This window comes from Berghia stephanieae, chromosome 3 (genome assembly GCF_034508935.2).
Source record: "Berghia stephanieae isolate SIO BIC M18660-M18661 chromosome 3, UCSD_Bste_1.3, whole genome shotgun sequence".
In the NCBI taxonomy this organism is placed as follows: domain Eukaryota; kingdom Metazoa; phylum Mollusca; class Gastropoda; order Nudibranchia; family Aeolidiidae; genus Berghia; species Berghia stephanieae.
In genome coordinates this window covers 46,904,194-46,921,693 of record NC_088362.1, presented here as the reverse complement: position 1 = coordinate 46,921,693, position 17,500 = coordinate 46,904,194, and the positions used below count along the sequence as shown (strand labels likewise).

Genomic DNA, 17,500 nt, shown 5'->3' with positions numbered 1-17,500 from the left:
ACACCTGATTGGAAAGAGGGGCCAGTGGAAATGTTATGAGTCATTGTGGATTTGATCCAAGACAGGCAACATGTGAAGTGAGTGTAGTGACCTACCAACTAGGCTACAAACTACTCCTCCATGTTAATGACTCATTACAGTACTCGCTAGACTCTAGCACGCTCTCGGGAGAAGCCAAATAGCGTGCTAAAATCCGAGCGTGCCGAAATCAGAAACTCATATGGGAGGTAACGGCTTATTATACAGATTCACTCAAATGGCTTCAAATATTATACGTGTAACACAGTAATTGGGGGGGGGGGGGGGGGGTTGGGGGATCATCTCTAACCGAAAGATACAAATCCTTAATGTCGAATCCGACTATCTCCCTAAGAGAAAATGACTTCAGTCAGGGTCTGGTCAAATCCGTCGTTTCATTCAAGAAAAAGGAGAGAACGCCTCTGGAAAAGGCACAACCAATAGTGGGATAGAAGACCCCACGTTAACCACCGACAACTACTGTCCCGCACAGTCCGATTCCATGTTGGGGTGTGACGTGACGTTGGGGGATTTACTGGTCTTTGAATTGGATTCAATAGTCTGATGTCACGTCGCCCAGCAACGGCGGCTATCGTGGTTCTAAACAAAGAAAATCGGTACTTTTTATTCTTCATGCTGGCTAGAACTTTTCATGTTCTTGTGATCAGAATGTGTAAAAGTCAAAACATGATCAGCTTTATAATGTGTTTTTTTTTTAACTCTGGATACGCTTTTATGCTCGTCGGAGAAATATTTCATAAGGGCGTCCGCCATTGTTCCGATAGTTTAGAGCCAGTTACTAAGTTACCATGCGTCATTACCAGGGAAGTGACGTTACGACTGTTGAAGCGTATTGAGAACTCAGATCAGAGATCCGAAGAAGCGGACAAGCTGGTTTGTTTTTTATTTTATTTTCTCTTAGGAGGGTGGGTGTGTTTGTCCAATCCCCCCCCCCCCAACCGTCCGATCCCCTCACGCTACAGAGTTACACATTAATCTTTAAACCAACAACACAACAGGTCGAAAATATAAAGTATATATACAAACGTATAGATTACATGGACTGACATTTTGTTGTAGCTTGATGAGCACTTTATTTAAACTAGTCTGGCAACCCCAATTGCGATACATCATCATTAACTATTACGATGTAATGCTGTAACGTGGCCTACTCGTGTCCCACAAATTGCATTAATGTTATACATGCGTTTTGTAAATGGCAGTCACTCTAAATGGGAAGCAGTGGGAGACAGTGCTATAAACAATAAATATAAAGAGCCTTGATCTGAGTCGATAAACCGGATTGGCCCATTTTGGCGTTGAAAAGAGTGTCCCGATAATTGACTCGCGATTTCGCGAACAGGATATTCATGTTGTTGCAATCGATGGCTGTCGAGTACCCACATAACACTTGCATGTTATATTATTATAATAGACCATGATTGTAAAACACAATATAAAGTCGATCTAATCATACCCCCCCCCCCCCCCCACCCTTTTTTTTTTTCATTCCTCCCCAAAAAAAAGGAAATAATGGGGGATGAAAATGTCAAATTAAATAATCCATTCGGAAACGTTGGACTTCCGCTCGTGATGCACTTCTATACTAGATAAATATCGCACAAATTATATTGCACTTAATTGCGTGCTGTTAAAGATCATTGCGAATATTGAGTTAGGTTGTAACTATGCTGCTAAACTTATAAAATGGCCCTCTTTGCGCATTGCATTTTGTTGTTAAGGAGGATTAAATCGCGATTTTGTAATTGTTAGTTTGTCGCTATAATCATATTATGTTTGTAAGCGACATATCGAAATCATCGTCATAGCAACACATTTGGCAAATCTGAACGGTCCATTACCGTCCATAACATGTTTGCAGAACTCAGGGTCTAAGAAAGAGTAAGACTCTGAAGCTACCATGAGGCTTCATCCGAATGTCAGTTAGGAATCCCCGTCAAAAGATGCACATTCGGATATGGTATGGATTTACGTGCCAATGGTATAGCTTGGTCGTTTGCTGACTGCAATCTCCTGTCCTGTTTCCTATATCTTTTGTTTATTGTTGTCCTCGTTTATTTCTATCACAGAATGAGACTCATTCATTATGCTCAAGTGTTAGTTGTGATCTTTTACCGAAAGGGGCGGAGACATAGATAGCTCATATCCGTGAACAAAAGATTACTCTTTCTTCTAGCAAATTGAAGGTGTAGGTACCTGCTAAAGTTTATAGGAAAACGTCCCAAACAGCAATGGCATACGTTCTTGAGGAAGTCAATCTGGATTGGTCATATTATCATTATCAAATGTGACCAGATTAGTCTTAACACGGGTGCTCTGGAGGGAGAGAAAGAGAGAGAGAGAGAGAGAGAGAGGGAGAGAGAAGAGAGAGAGAGAGAGAGAGAGAGAGAGAGAGAGAGAGAGAGAGAGAGAGAGAGAGGATGGAAAGCATGGAAACCAAAACATGTCTGGACACTAATGTACAGAGGGATGAAGGGGAAGGAATGCAGAGTGGTCAAGGCCCCCAGTCCGTGAGAAGACATAGAATGTGCAACAAACATCATAATCAATATACATATTATGTAATTTGCATAATTTAGTGTCTCAACACGCTACCGTTAAGTGGCGGGTATCTAGTTATTCAATGTCACTGCGTATCCATCAACAACAGATAACTAAGGATCACGCAATTTTGTGATCTGTCAACATGAACAGCTTACGTGTGTATACGACTCTGCCAGATTACCCCCTTCTTTCTTTTATTTTTAAAACGTATTCACAAAATAACTGTTCCAGAAACGTCATTTCTCTCTCTCTCTCTCTCTCTCTCTCTCTCTCTCTCTCTCTCTCTCTCTCTCTCTCTCTCTCTCTCTCTCTCTCTCTCCTCTGCTTTATACATATTTTTGGCACTGTCCCATTGACACAAAATCCTATGCTATACAAAACATGCAAATGAGGTCGGTACAGAAAAGCACGGTACAGTGAATGTTATGAGGAATTTGCTGAAAATTGAAAATACATCCACGGGCTTTCTTTTTTCTTTCTCCGTTACTTCATGAAGGTGATCAAAAGTTCGTTTGTTTTGTCTAGGTTCTTGTGGATCTATATTTTATTTTTCATTTTCTTTACTTTCGTTCTATTTTCTGGGTTATATCTTTTTAATAAGTAGACGTCTAATATTTGCCAACAAGCAATCGTTTTCACCTGAAGGTAAAAAAAAATCCTTTACATTGACCTCAATCTTGGCTATAAAACGAAAAATTGAATACCGTCGACCCGTTATCCTGGGAATCAGTTTGATAATATCTGCCTCGTATGACTGCACACAACTGTTTATTTCGTGGATTGAGAACTACCTCCTGTACAATTTTTACGATATTTACTAAAGGGGGCACCATATATATTTCATAATAATAATAAGTCGAAATGTGTTGAAATAAAAATGCTTTTCCACCGTGACAAATCCTAAAATAAATAAAACAAGTAAATAAATAAATTAATTAATTAATTAACAGATAAATAAATAAATAAATAAATGAATGAATGCATGATGAAGCGTTTCTTTATATTGAAAAAAACTGAATCGACCCTATTATTTCTTTCCATTCCAATTATTTGATTTATTATCTATATCTCGAAATTTGTGATGTGTGACGTAATTAAAGATCAGCAACATTTAAATGAAGTCATTAGAAGAAATTTTCTAAGGGGTGGGGTGGGGGGGGGGGGGGGCGAGATATGTGTTAACAAATTTGGAAAACGCACGCTGCGCTAACAAACAGAAGGTCCATGTTTCAGCACCGCTTTCATTATCTTGTTTTTGTTTTTTGTTTGTTTGTCTTTGTTTTGCTTTTGATTAATGGGATATTTTTGCATTTTTTGTTTGTTTGTTTTTTGTTTTTTTTTTGTTGTTTGGGGGGGAGGGGGAAGTGTGGTGGGGGGGGGGGATCTTTTCTGTTTTGGTTTTCTCTGAGCAAGAAAATGCCGTTGATCCCTAGACAATTTCATTCAATTTAAAAAAATACATTAAAAAAGTTATGCATGACGAAGACAAGACAAATCACAAAGAAGTATAAACGAAAAATTAATCCATATACCCCCACCCCCAACCCCATCCGCTTCCCAAATTAAAAAAAAAAAATAATTCCATCTTCTTCAATTACCCATGTCGAGGAGAGCTATTTTTTTTTGTGTGATGATTATTACTGGTATTTTTCTCACGGCTTGGCCTGGCATTGTTTCATGCCTATCTTTCCTTGGATCGGTGCCTCCTATCCTTTTTCTTTCTTTTTAAACTTTCAGACTTTTGAAATACTAGTGGAGAGTCCGCGTTATTTGCAGGGAAATAAAAAAAATTATTGAGCTTTATATAGCGCAATATCCACTAAATGTGCTCAAAGCGCTTTACAAGGGGTCCCTGGTCAACAGCAACATTGAACATGTAGGACGGGACATGTCGCCTGTTAGGCGATATTACAATTTTCGGACAAAGACAACTCTGTAAACGGCCAGGTATTCATTTTACACCTGAGTACGGTGAGAGAATGTGAGTAAAGAGCCTTTTCCAAGGACTCAACTATGCGCCGAGCGCGAGGCTCGAACCCAGGACCTTCCGATCCGAAAGCGAGTGTCATACCACAAGACCGCATAACCGCCCTAAAATTTTAAAACGATTGCAGGTTACCCGCATATGAATCGGTAAAAATAGTTTTAGAATTTTTAGATTTGCCAGTAATTCTGATCACGCTGGCAAAAATTTAACATGGACTGTACGGAATAAAAATTTTAACTCCCATCCTCTTTTTTTTTAAGAATTGAGATTACAAGGGAAAATTTCTCCATATTTTTTTTAAGTTCACTGTGCGCCTATGTAGTCTAGTAGTATGACACTCGCTTTCGGATAGGAAGGTCCTGGGTTCGAGCCCAGCGCTCGGCGCATAGTTGAGTCATTGGAAAAGGCTCTTTACTCACATTCTCTCACCATACTCAGGTGTAAAATGAGTACCTGGCCGTTAACAGCGTTGTCTTTGTCCGAAAAATTGTAATATCGCGTAACAGGGGTCATGTCCCGTCCTACATGTTAAATGTTGCTGTTGACCAGGGACCCCTTGTAAAGCGCTTTGAGCACATTTAGTTGATATTGCGTAATATAAAGCTCAATTTTTAATTATTTTTTAAAAAGATTGAAGTCTTAAGCATTTAGTAATGTCAGCAAATTTCAACGGTCAACTGTGTCAGAGCACAGCCATCGTTAACATAGCCTGACACTGACCAAAAAAATGACGTCAAAAGACAAGTCATTGGCCACAAAAGAAAACAAATCGTGATTTGTATTCAATAGTTCAACCAATGGAATCACTTGTTTCTTTGAGCTCTACTAACGACAACTCACTAGACGGCGCAAAAACCTTCTTTTTTTTTTTTTAAAATGACGTCAAACTACAAGTCCTCGTGAGTTTTAGTGTCAGGCTATATTATGTTAAAGATGGCTACGGTCAGAGGAACAATAACTCTTGAATTTCGATTTACCCGCCTTGCAGTTGAAGCAAGTCGATCACAATGTGTATCATAACATGTGATTCGGTCAAACGCTCAATAGTAGTAATGGCCATAAAACAAAAAGGAATAACACACGTGATCCGTTTAATAACTATTTTGCCATACTCTCAAAAATAATTAAATTCTGTTTTTTAAATTACAAAAAAAAAAAAAAAAAAAAAAAATACAACAAAAAGAAAAACAGATAGATAAATTAAAAATTTTGGTCCGAAAACTCGTCCTTCAAATTTCGATCGATTAAAATGACTCATTTTTCCAAAAACTCTTACCTGGGACTTCCTTGTGAAGTCCCAGGTTTGAGAGTTGCAAGATGATGGTCGTTTATATATATGATATTATATTATATTCTCGGAAATATTGAAAGAGAAAAAAATCCACGATTTGTCAGTTGGTAGCGACCATGAAGCAAATATTCACTTTCCTGGGCGGCAAATTAAAAAAAAAAAAAAAAGAGGAACAAGAATGTCAACCGTATTCAGTCTATAATATATAAAAGTGTCATTCATTCATTCATTGAATTTGTCGTCGACCACTCTACAACAAAATTTAAAACTGATGAATGGACAACTCCATTCAAAAGTTGGCTGGGGAGCATTTTGCTTTGATCTCTTTATATTATATAATTCCATATTGACTCTCTCTCTCTCTCTCTCTCTCACTCTCTCTCTCTCTCTCTCCATCTATCTATCTATCTATCTGTCTGTCTCTCTCTATCTACCAATCTCATACACACATACACACACACACACACACACATATATATATATATATATATATATATATATATATATATATATATATATATATTGAATCGTGTTGATACAAATATGGTACGAAAAGTGCTCGACATGTAGTATGGAGCGAATTATTATTTAGAATATTTACCACAATGTTTGGGCATCTACATCAATGTTTCAGCTTAATTTGCCATCTTCAGGATAGTTGTTTTGTGACTGTCACAAAAAACTCAGTCGAGATGGCAATTAAGCCTGAAACATTGTTAGCTGCCCAACATGTGTAATATTTAAATAATATATAATATAATATATATAATATTATTATATAATAATAATATATATAGCCCTATATTCAGGAATGTTACAAAGTAACTACCTCTGCTATCAGTTCTCTGAACTTATTTATTCAGGGTCTTTCACTGCAATTTCAGACATAATTTGAATTTGAATGGATTGAAGTTATTGTTATGCGCCTAGAGCTTTATTGTATAGAAGAGTGGGCGCAATATAAATAAATTTCATTATCATTATTATTATATTTCATCAATGAGGGAAACGCAGAGAGCGACTTGACACATTTTCTATTCAAGCCTGTTTCAATATATATCCCCCTCCCCTTCTTCTTCTTCTTCTTCTTCTTCTTCTTCTTCTTCTTCTTCTTCTTCTTCTTCTTCTTCTCTCTCTCTCTCTCTCTCTGCTACGTGACTTTTATGGGAAATATTACCTTACCTATATGACCTATTTAAAAGTAAAACAACAAACAAAACACACACACAAAATAACAAAGAGAAAAAAAAAACCCAACGAAACAACTCCACATTTAAGTCACTAACTATAAACTAATTGTGCACTAATTTGACCCAAGATTTTCAAGAATCGCTATTTCCCTCCCTTTCCTCTGGTGTGGAGGGGATTGTTTTTATCCAAAATTTGTATATGTATTTGGCGCCCATCAGGTTGCATGTCTCGTCCTATGTCTCACATGTACGCTGTAGCATCGTGAGTAGATAAATGAAATTGTGAAAACTATTTACAGTGGATTTTTTTTAAATACGCCTCTTGTCTACAGAAATCACGGGCGAGCAAATTTAGGGTTAATAATATTCATGCCCAAGAACTATATTTTTTTTTAAAACGAAAGTGCCTGAAGCTGGAACTCCCAGGTTACAGTGCAAAGCCTTAGTCACTCGTCCACCTTTTCCCCACCGTGGTTAACCGCTAGGTAAATCGAACCTTTTTTTTTCTTGTTTTCTTTTCTTTTTTTAAAAATAACAATTCAAAAATTATTTTCTAAACTATTGCACAATTTCTGACGCGAGCGTGAGTGCGCATGTGTGTGTGTGCTGTTGAGATTTAGTATAGTATGTGTCTATGTATATGTGTGCGTGTGGGGGGGGGGGGGGGAAGGAAGAGGGGTGGGGGGGGGGGGGGGGTTTCTTAAGTCAAAAACTATCTCTTGTTTTTCAAAGAATATAAGAAACAAACAAAAAACGTAAAAACAATTCGAATGTGTCAGTGCATTTGGGATCAAACCATCTTTCTCTCTCTTAGAGATGCACAAAAAAATGCAGGACATAAATAACATTCGAACGGTTTCCATTTATTTTCAAACGGTTTGTACCCAATTCACGTCTCGAATCATGGCCTCTATGTTTGATTACGAAGCCAGATTGGAATATATCCAGCAAAAATAAAGATCAAGAACATCCTTAGAAGCTCGCTTCCACTCTGCCACAGACACTAATGCACCTATTCCTCTATCGCAATTCCTTTTTTTTTTCAATGTGACAAAAAAAAAATACAACAAACAAACCCCAATAATAGCACCATCACCACCACCACCACCACCAACAACAACAACAAAAACTGCCAAATTTCAAAACCATTTTAACTTATGGATCCTGAAGACACTAAAGCAAAAATGATCTATGTATTTATATTAAATGAAATAAGTCTATTGGAATAGATCGTTTCCTCTCTGCATTGGTCACATGGAATCTCGTGGTGAACTGAATCTGCTTTCTGTAGGTGACAGAGTTACAGTGCGGTCAGTGTGGTCTTGTGGTATGACACTCACTTTCGGATCCGAAGGTCCTGGGTTCGAGCCTCGCGTGGCGCATAGTTGAGTCCTCGGAAAAAGGCTCTTTACTCACATTCTCTCACCATACTCATGTGTAAAATGAGTACCTGGCCGTTAACAGCCGTTGTTAACAATGTAAAAAAAAAGTAAAATCAACAGGCGTCATGTCTCGTTTTACATGTTACATGTTGCTGTTGGCCATGGACCCCTCGTTTAGTGGATATTGCTCTGTATATAAGCTCAAGTATTTGGTTGGGTTTCTTTTTTTAATCCTGAGGATCAGCTTTCATCATATTCTCTCTCGCAAGTAAAATGTGCTCAAAACAATAAAGTAGCGTGTTGGTTACAATTATTTAGAATTGATTTGGCAACAATTTGGATGGGTTTTTTTGTTGTTTTTTTTTTTTTTGGTTTGTTTTTTTGTTTTGTTTTATGCGTCCGGTGATTTTGACCTCTGATGATTTACCTGATGTTGACAGTTACAAATGAGTGAGTGTATCGTGTGTATCTACCTAAACTGCAGGTGTGTGTGTATACAATAGGATACACACACAGACACACACAGTCACTCACACATCCGTCGTCGGTTCGCATAACCGACACCTCTCTGCTCATTCTTATCACATAGCCATTCTTTCAAATCCAATGCATCGCGCCATGATTTGCTACGGCCGTAAATGAATGTTGTCAAACAGCAAGCCCCCCCCCCCCCCCACCCAAACACACACACACTCACCAACCTCTTGCAACATGTCAATACACATCAGTAAAGTAGATACAGAATAAAGATTTCCATTAGTTCATAACCAAGCGGAAATTTGTCTTTGGTTCCAATGGAAGACTGAAAAAAGCTCATGTGTCAGCCGCAATGCAGAGCCACAAATTGAGCTAGGGAGAGTTGGCTTCCTGAAGGTCATAAAAGTGTATATTCCAACTAGGTAATCTTTCGGGTACGAAGCACAGACCATACAGCTGGCTGAGCCACACTCCCCCCCCCCCCCCCCCCCCCCCCCCCCCCCCCTTCCCCCCATCCCAATAGGTCATTATGACAAGACACGGTTTCCTCGAACTTTTTTGCATGTCCCAAGGAGTTGGAGGAAACCGTGCTGGAGTGTATAATACAATTGAGCACGGATATAAAGAATAACCTTTGGCAGGGAAAATAGCTCTTGATATCAGAATAACTTTACGTCGGAAGTTAAGAAAAAATGATTAGGAGGATCGGAATTTGCTTAACGTGTATTCGTTATAAGCGTGCTCTACTGTATAATTTCAACGGGTCAAATCAATCAGTTCTCCTGGTGTATGTTTTGATACAGTAAAGTGTGGAATAAAATTGAGATATTGTTCAACGCCATCTTATCCACACCCTCTGTAAACTTCTTTTTTTTTTCCAAACTGGAGGGCTGGCTGATTATTTTAGGGATATGAGTCTGAAAATGCAAGACGGCCCAAAACCCACGTGAAATAAATGAAGAAAGAAGTTAGCCATCAATTAAAGACCACTTTTGAAAGATTTAATCAAGGTCATCTACAGTTAATAAGAGTTTCAAATAAAGTGGGGTACAAAAAGTGTTTGGACGTAGCTCCTTCTACTAAAAAAGTCTTTCTCTTTGCGTGTATTACATATACAAATTAAAGCCATTTTTGAAAAAAAAAATCATTTACCTAACTATATAACTCTAATAAATAAGTGTTCAATGGTGTGGTAAGAATTTCTCTTAGAATTCCAATTCATCATCAAAAAATAAATAAATGAATAAATAAATAAATAAATAAAAATAAAAAACACGTTCTTTATTTTTTGTCCAAAAAAACCCCATACAAATAGATATAATATTTTAAGCATTGAAGTACGGGAGAGAGAGAGAGAGAGAGAGAGAGAGAGAGAGAGAGAGAGAGAGAGAGAGAGAGAGAGAAGAGAGAAGAAAAAGACATTCCAAAATTCACGCTGCTTCTGAAAAACAGGTATATGTGCCAAGTTAAGTGAAGCGTAGCCCATAAAAACAAAACAGACTGGATCTAAATTGAGGTTGAGAGAAAGACAGCTCTGCCGCACTCTGAAAATAAAAACAAACCCATATTTAAAATTTTGGCCACAAAACCCGTCCTTCAAATATTAATCGATTAAAATGACCCTCGTCTTGAAGAAAACTCTCAAATCTGGGACCTCGCCAAGTCCCAGGTTTGAAAATTTTAATTTTTTTTTTTTTTGCCAAGCCCAATGTCATTTTCATCTATTGATATTCGAAGGACGAGTATTTTTTTGGTCTAAATTCTAAATACATGTTCTTTCAGAGCACAACAGAATTGATGTTGAGAGGAAGACAGCTGATGCTGAGATAATATGTACTGCAGCATAAACACAATGTATTCAGGTAAAATTTTAGAATCCAGGTTGCCAAGCCAACACAACGGATCTCACTATCCTTGCGCCCCCCCCCCCCCCCCCCCCCACCTCTTTCCTTCCTCCCTACTCCAAACACACAGCTAGAAGAACTACACAACATGCAATCTGCAATTTTGCGACTTGAAACTTCAAATCGTGTTGTCTTTTTTATAAACCGAAAACTCTATAAAACAGTTAATACGGGAGTTGAGTGAATAAAAAATTTAAATTCTAAAATTTAAAAAAAAACATTTTTTAAATCACACAGACGAAACTTATCACTTATCTCAAACTTGGTTCTAAAAATGATCTGAAAAGAATCATTTTCTAAATTACGATTTGCTGTCGGGGAAGTTAACTTCTTATAATAGGTGTCATTGATTGAATCATAAGTTGGATAATACCAATGACCACTATTTTTCAAGGTTAAGAAATTAATGAATCATCAATGTAACTTTAATTTCGTTGTTGATGTCTACTTGTGCAACTAGAGTACAGTTATATTAAAGCAAGAATTCAAACCATAGCTCTTTTCATCTATGTCCAAACACTTTTACATTAACCCATGATAATAGCATGTCAAATTACAGACGAGTTATCAGTGTAAATCTACATGGAATTTTGAAAATCGATCAAATCTACATCAATAGTGATATAAAGAAGAAAAAAGTATATATATATATATATATATATATATATATATATATATATATATATATATATATATATATATATATATATATATATATATATAATCAAACCACATTGCATTAGGAAGAAACTTAATCAAAATGAGCAAGTAAATTAATAAGTGTAAATAAATAACGCTCTTCTAGAGTATATTATCATACCAGATATCGGTAAATCGATATATAAGTAAATAAATAAATGAATAAATATGGAAGTAAATATTATACAGCACATTATGGCACATCGTGTTGAAAATAGAACCGTGAGCAAATTGAAAAAAGATAATAAATCAAAGAAAAATTGAAAACTTCTGGGTATATGTTATTATAATATTAAATAAATACTATGGCAAGACAATAGGGAAAAACATTCGGTTGACAAAAAGGGTAAATATCGTAACAGAATTATCAGTATTGAATGGTGGTAACAACAAGAATATGGCTGAGTATCTCAAATAAAAAGGTGAACAGAGTGAACACAACTCTTCTTCTTTCCCCTATCCATGAACCATTATCACAATCTGTATATTTGTATTCAACAATAACATACAAAAGAATATATTCCGCCAACGTATTCCCCAAAATAGTAATAGGTGTTTATCGAGTTAACTTTTTCCTAGTGGGTTGGTAAGAAAGCAAGTTAGTCCCATTAACTGAGGCAATAATAATAATAATAATAATAATAATAATAATAATAATAATAATAATAATAATAATAATAATAATAATAATAATAATAATAATAATAATAATAATAATAATAAAGACAACGAAGAGAATTGAAAACTACTTAAATTTCAAGTAGATTGAATTTCTATTTTTACTTTTTGTTTTTATTTAAACAGATAATTAATCACGTCATTTATTCGACTTTAAATCAAGCAAACTATTCGTTGTTTATTTCTAATGTATTTCAATTAAATTAAAATAACTCTCTCAAACAAGATGAGTAGAGGTCAGCTATACTATAAAGGCATATTATTATGATATATATTGGAAGAATGCTAAGTACAAAATGGACACCCGACTTGTACAGAATGAAATGGCGGACTCATATCATCTCATGGAAGGGGACAAGGGTAAACAAGAGTAATTTGAATTGCACAGAGCATGCTGTGGACATATGCATTGTTTTACTGCCATTATTTATTTTTTTCAATGCAAGTCTATTCGAATATCACTTCTCGTCAGTAATATTGCACGTCACAACAACGCTGTGATTCTTCATAAATAATCTCATCTATCTTTTTGTTTGTTTGTGAAAACATTTCATTCAGGCACATAGTGGTGAAAAAATGAGTACATAATAAAACAAAATAATTCATGAACAATACAATTATACAAGTGCCCGTTTTCGGGAAAGTAAAACTTAGAGGCACAGAATGGCACGAACTGAGCAGGTATTGGAGAAAAAAAAAGAGAAAGAAAGAAGGCGACATGGATCTGTATGATAAATGTTAAGAAACAAAAATTAAGTACCGAGTATTTTTACCAAAATAATATTAAAGACAATTGTTTGAGCAGAAAGCAGTTTACACAGCACAATATAATAGATATTGCGTCATTGAATTTCAAAATAAAGTTTGCGGCAGTGAATATAAGGAAACACGTCGTGAAAGAAATGGCAAGTTCGTATTTCTAACATGGTAGAGAAAAAATGTCAATAAATTGTCAAAATTAAACAATTAAACAAAACCATAAAAAAAAGGAGAAAAAAAAAGAAGAAAAACACCGGGTTATAACAAATTTCTTAGAATAAAGCAGATGAAAGAAACAGCATCAGACATTAATTCTAGAAGGATGACTAGCATTTCCAATGGGAGATAGATGGATAGATAGATAGATAGATAGATAGATAGATAGATAGATAGATAGATAGATAGATAGATAGATAGACAGATAGATAAGAGAGAGAGAAAGAGAGAGAGAGAGAGAGAGAGAGAGAGAGAGAGAGAGAGAGAGAGAGAGAGAGAGAGAGAATGGAAAAGACAGAGATGTGAGGAAGGAGGGGTGGAGGTAGAAATAGAGAAAAGCAGAGAGAAGAAAACACCATGTGTGATACATGAGATATTGGGGTCTATTGTTAGTATCATTAAGAAAAAGGACTTTACAATCCAAAAACGGTTGACTCATGAAAACAGAGGGAAAAGATAGTCATTTCTTAAAACAAAATACAGACTTGCAACATGAGACATAGAAAATCTTAAATATGTTTTTTAAGTTCTAAATTTCTGGGGAAAGTTTCTGAACCAGCTTAAAATAAAGGATTAAAAGATTTTCGCGTTATTTTCTCCATAAATCAACAATGTAAAATATTTTGGAAGAACGGATATAGCGATGTAAGTTGTATACAAAACAAAAATATTTTCAACAATTGTCCGTTGTCACACGTGGAACGAATTTTACCAAAACTGGTTTCCGAATTTTTAATAAAAATCAATGTACGGTATTCATAAATGAAAAAGTTTATTTTTATATGATGAAATAAGAGATGCTCCAAGAGTTAAAGTTGTCAAATCAGTTATAATTACTCTCTACGGGACATATTTTGTTATAGAGATAAAAGCGACAAGGTCGTTTGCTTTTGTTTTGTTTTATTATTTTTTTTTCAGCAGTTTTTAAAAGGATATATCATGCATAGAGGGTGCTAGTGACAATCGAGTGCTTGAGATGCAAGCAGTCATTAAAATTGTTAGAGAAACATAAGGATCTAACAGCAGATTTGTCATATAATTCTGAGCAGAAAATACTTGGGTCACAAGTCAGTAAACACATAGGATAGCCTCAGTGCTCAAGTTACATTTGTAACCTATCGTCTAAAATCGGTATTATGTCTTGATGAGTTGGACCCCATTAACTTATATAATATAAGCAAAATGATAGGAACTATGAGCTTCGAGTTTTTGGCATTACATTTACTCTTCATCAAAACGAATTGAAACTAACCACAAGTTTCATATTTCTGGCTACAAATTCAATTTCCAGCAAATAATTCATCCCGACATAATACCGATTTGAGATTGCGTGTCACATTGTCCAGCAAAATGAATGATACTTTACTATACTGCTATATTGGAAAATATTTGAGTGAAGCAATTGCGGATTTTTTATTAGAACAATACGTAACCATCGATTTGAATCAGTTTCAAAGTTGACGTAACTTTTTAAAAAAATCAATATCAATATTAGAAAGGCAATTTAGTGATCAATTGCATACATATAAATACAATTAAAATAATTGAGTTAATATTGAGCAAAGTGAAAGTGTCACAGGAAACCAAATTGCAAGTGTGATTGAGATGAAAGGAATAATGAGGATGCACAGTCTAAGACAAAACGTAAGGTACGTGTGGTTTTGACTAAATGAGAGAATAATAAAAACTAAAGTTCTTGAACAAAACATCAAACGAAGTTCAGCTGAAGCAAAATTGAGCATTAGTTTAAAAGAAAGTTGGTCTGAAACAAACAAAATAATTGATAATTCAACTACGTCAATATCAACATGCCATTCGTGATAAGAAAATGAGGACCCCCCCCCCCCTCCCCCGAACCATTTATTCTTGTAATACTGAAATGTAACAAAGACTTCCTCAAAGTTATTTACTTCCATCGCCAGTAAACTCTCCTTTGGACATCCCTTCTTGATTAATATTATTCTAATGAGAAGCAGTGCACTTACAACCTTGTAAACTCGCAACTAAATAAAAACATAAACAAACAAAAACTTCCAAATGAACTAAATGTCAAGCAAATGAAAAGCAAACGGTAGATAATAAAAGCAATGAAGCAATCATTTTGCATCGTGCGTTAAGATATATGACTCCAGATTATAAACTAAGCTACGAGGCTCCAATAAAAGTCATGCATAGGTTGGAAAACTATCCTTTAAATTTTCATCACTCCATTTTCCACTTCTACGCTTTTGAATACTCTTTCTCGAGTCTGATGATTTCTTTGACACCCCGTGCCATCTCGCTCACAGCATCAAATTCTGTCAGGCCAAGACGACGCATATTGGAGATGTCGTAAACTCCACCTTCACTCTTGGTATGCTCTCCGTGGATTCCTCTTGGCTGTAGGTTATATTTGGCGCAGACTGCTTTGAACTCTTCAGTGCGGGCAGACAGGTTTGGAATCCTGATGTGGACTGAGGCCCTCATGGCAGTTCCAAGGTTGGTAGGACAAAAGTTCAAGTATCCAAGACGTTTGTCCTGTGCAAAGGTCAGTTTCTTTTCCATCGAGTTGACCCCATTCACCAGCCTCTTGTAAACAGTTTTCAAGTCACTGCCATTCTGCATTGAAATGATCCTGATGTGGTCACCCTCATTCACCCATACAAGGAAGTTTTTCTTATCAGTGAAATAGATTCCACGGTTGTTAGGCCAGTCGTCGTATCCTTTGATAACTTTGCGAAATCTACTATCATCCCTGAATAGGAAATGATCTTTGGTCAGCTGCTTCTGCATATCTGAGCTCATGTTATTGAGAGGGTAGTAGGTTCCTTTTAATTCACCTTCCAGGGAATTCAGTGCATCAATAACCTTGCTCTCTAACTCACTGCGGGTCTGCTTGGTAAAGACAGGGGGCCACCCATGCCCTTTGATGGATCTTCCAACTCTAACCCTTGTGCTTATGATAAGTTCTTTTTCAAGGTGGAGGTTTTCAAAGTCATATTCTTCGACGTTACCAAAGTCGTGTGGAGGATGGGCAATTTCATTCTCCTGTGGAACCTTGTGGTAATCTTTTATCACTGGATCAAATATCTCAGGGAAAGTTTGGAATGATTCTTCATCCGTAGCATAGAGGCCGCACTGACTATCAATATTCAAACAGCCAGACTTAATACTGAAGGCAAAAGTACCACCTTGAGCTGTTTTGCGTGACTTCAGCTTTTCGACCATCTCCTTGGTAAGGTGCTTCTGTAGCAAAGATTTAGGCCCATCATTGGCTTGGAGCTTTTCAAACAGTTCAACTGCTTCAGCCATTTCAGCTTCGCTTGCCATTTTAGCACGGTTATAGAAGTTTATATTTCTTGTAGTTGCAGACAGACAGTGAGCAGTGGGAGCCAGTCGGCTAAAAAAGGAATGACAATACAATAAAGTAACTAAGACTGAAAAGCTTCCATATTTATTGAATGTAATATATATTGGGCGGTTTTTTAAATTTCTTTCCTTTTAAAAAAAAGTTATTTATATATTCATCTATTTCCGGTGAACGGTTTTGAAATTACAATATCTAATAGACTTTTTGATTTAGAAACAGTTCGAGTTTTGTGTGAGATAGAAAATTCATTCAGAAATTCTAATATACAAATCCATAAGACAAAAGATAATGATCTACCATAAAAACTAAAAGAATGTTTTTTTGATAGAATTAAAGAAAAAATATAGTTTTGTATCATATTCAAGATTAGTCATAGTTTTTAGAACGAAAACATTTATCATGATTATCAAATTATTGATACTACTCATTGTCCTCGCTTTTCTGTTTCAACACCACTATGTCTTTAAATAAATCAACTCTCTTTTTTTTAGATCAACTGTTTACTAACACCTTTTGTATGACTGCTTGAATATCTTTTTTCATTCTTTGTCTGTGCTCATCCATATCAATTTGGTTGTAGAGTAAATTTCCCTTTAACATAACCGATTTGAAAAAAAAAAACCAAGAGAGTGATGTCGGCTGATCGGTCTGACCATAAAATTGGTTCACCTATTCCCATCTATTGTACTGGGAATTCTTTATTTAGGCATTTCTAAACACCATGTCCTACTGCACCATTTGGTTGAAAAATGCAATGAGGATAATTTTCTTTTAACTTAAGGCCTGTAACGTTCTGAAGCATGCTAAGGTAGTTGGTAAAGGTAATTGGGTTTTCTTACCAAAAAAAAATATAATAATAATAATAATAATAATAATAATAATAATAATAATAATAATAATAATAATAATAATAATAATAATATAATAATAATATAATAATAATAATAATAATAAGGAACAAAAATAAGGTCCCTTTATACCTTTA

The 17,500-nt window shown here is 35.7% G+C and overlaps 1 protein-coding gene and 1 pseudogene across 2 annotated transcripts in view; both read right to left on the bottom strand.

Moving 5' to 3' along the window:
* Nucleotides 1–17,500, bottom strand: part of LOC144967863 (uncharacterized) — a 64,723-nt gene that overhangs the window by 42,626 nt on the left and 4,597 nt on the right. The window lies entirely within an intron of this gene.
* The window catches only part of LOC144967864 (arginine kinase pseudogene), a 9,856-nt pseudogene continuing 4,460 nt past the window's right edge, over nucleotides 12,105–17,500 (bottom strand). Inside the window, exon 2 of the transcript XR_013644473.1 lies at nucleotides 12,105–16,545. The product of XR_013644473.1 is annotated as an arginine kinase pseudogene (transcript). The remainder of the gene's footprint in view (nucleotides 16,546–17,500) is intronic.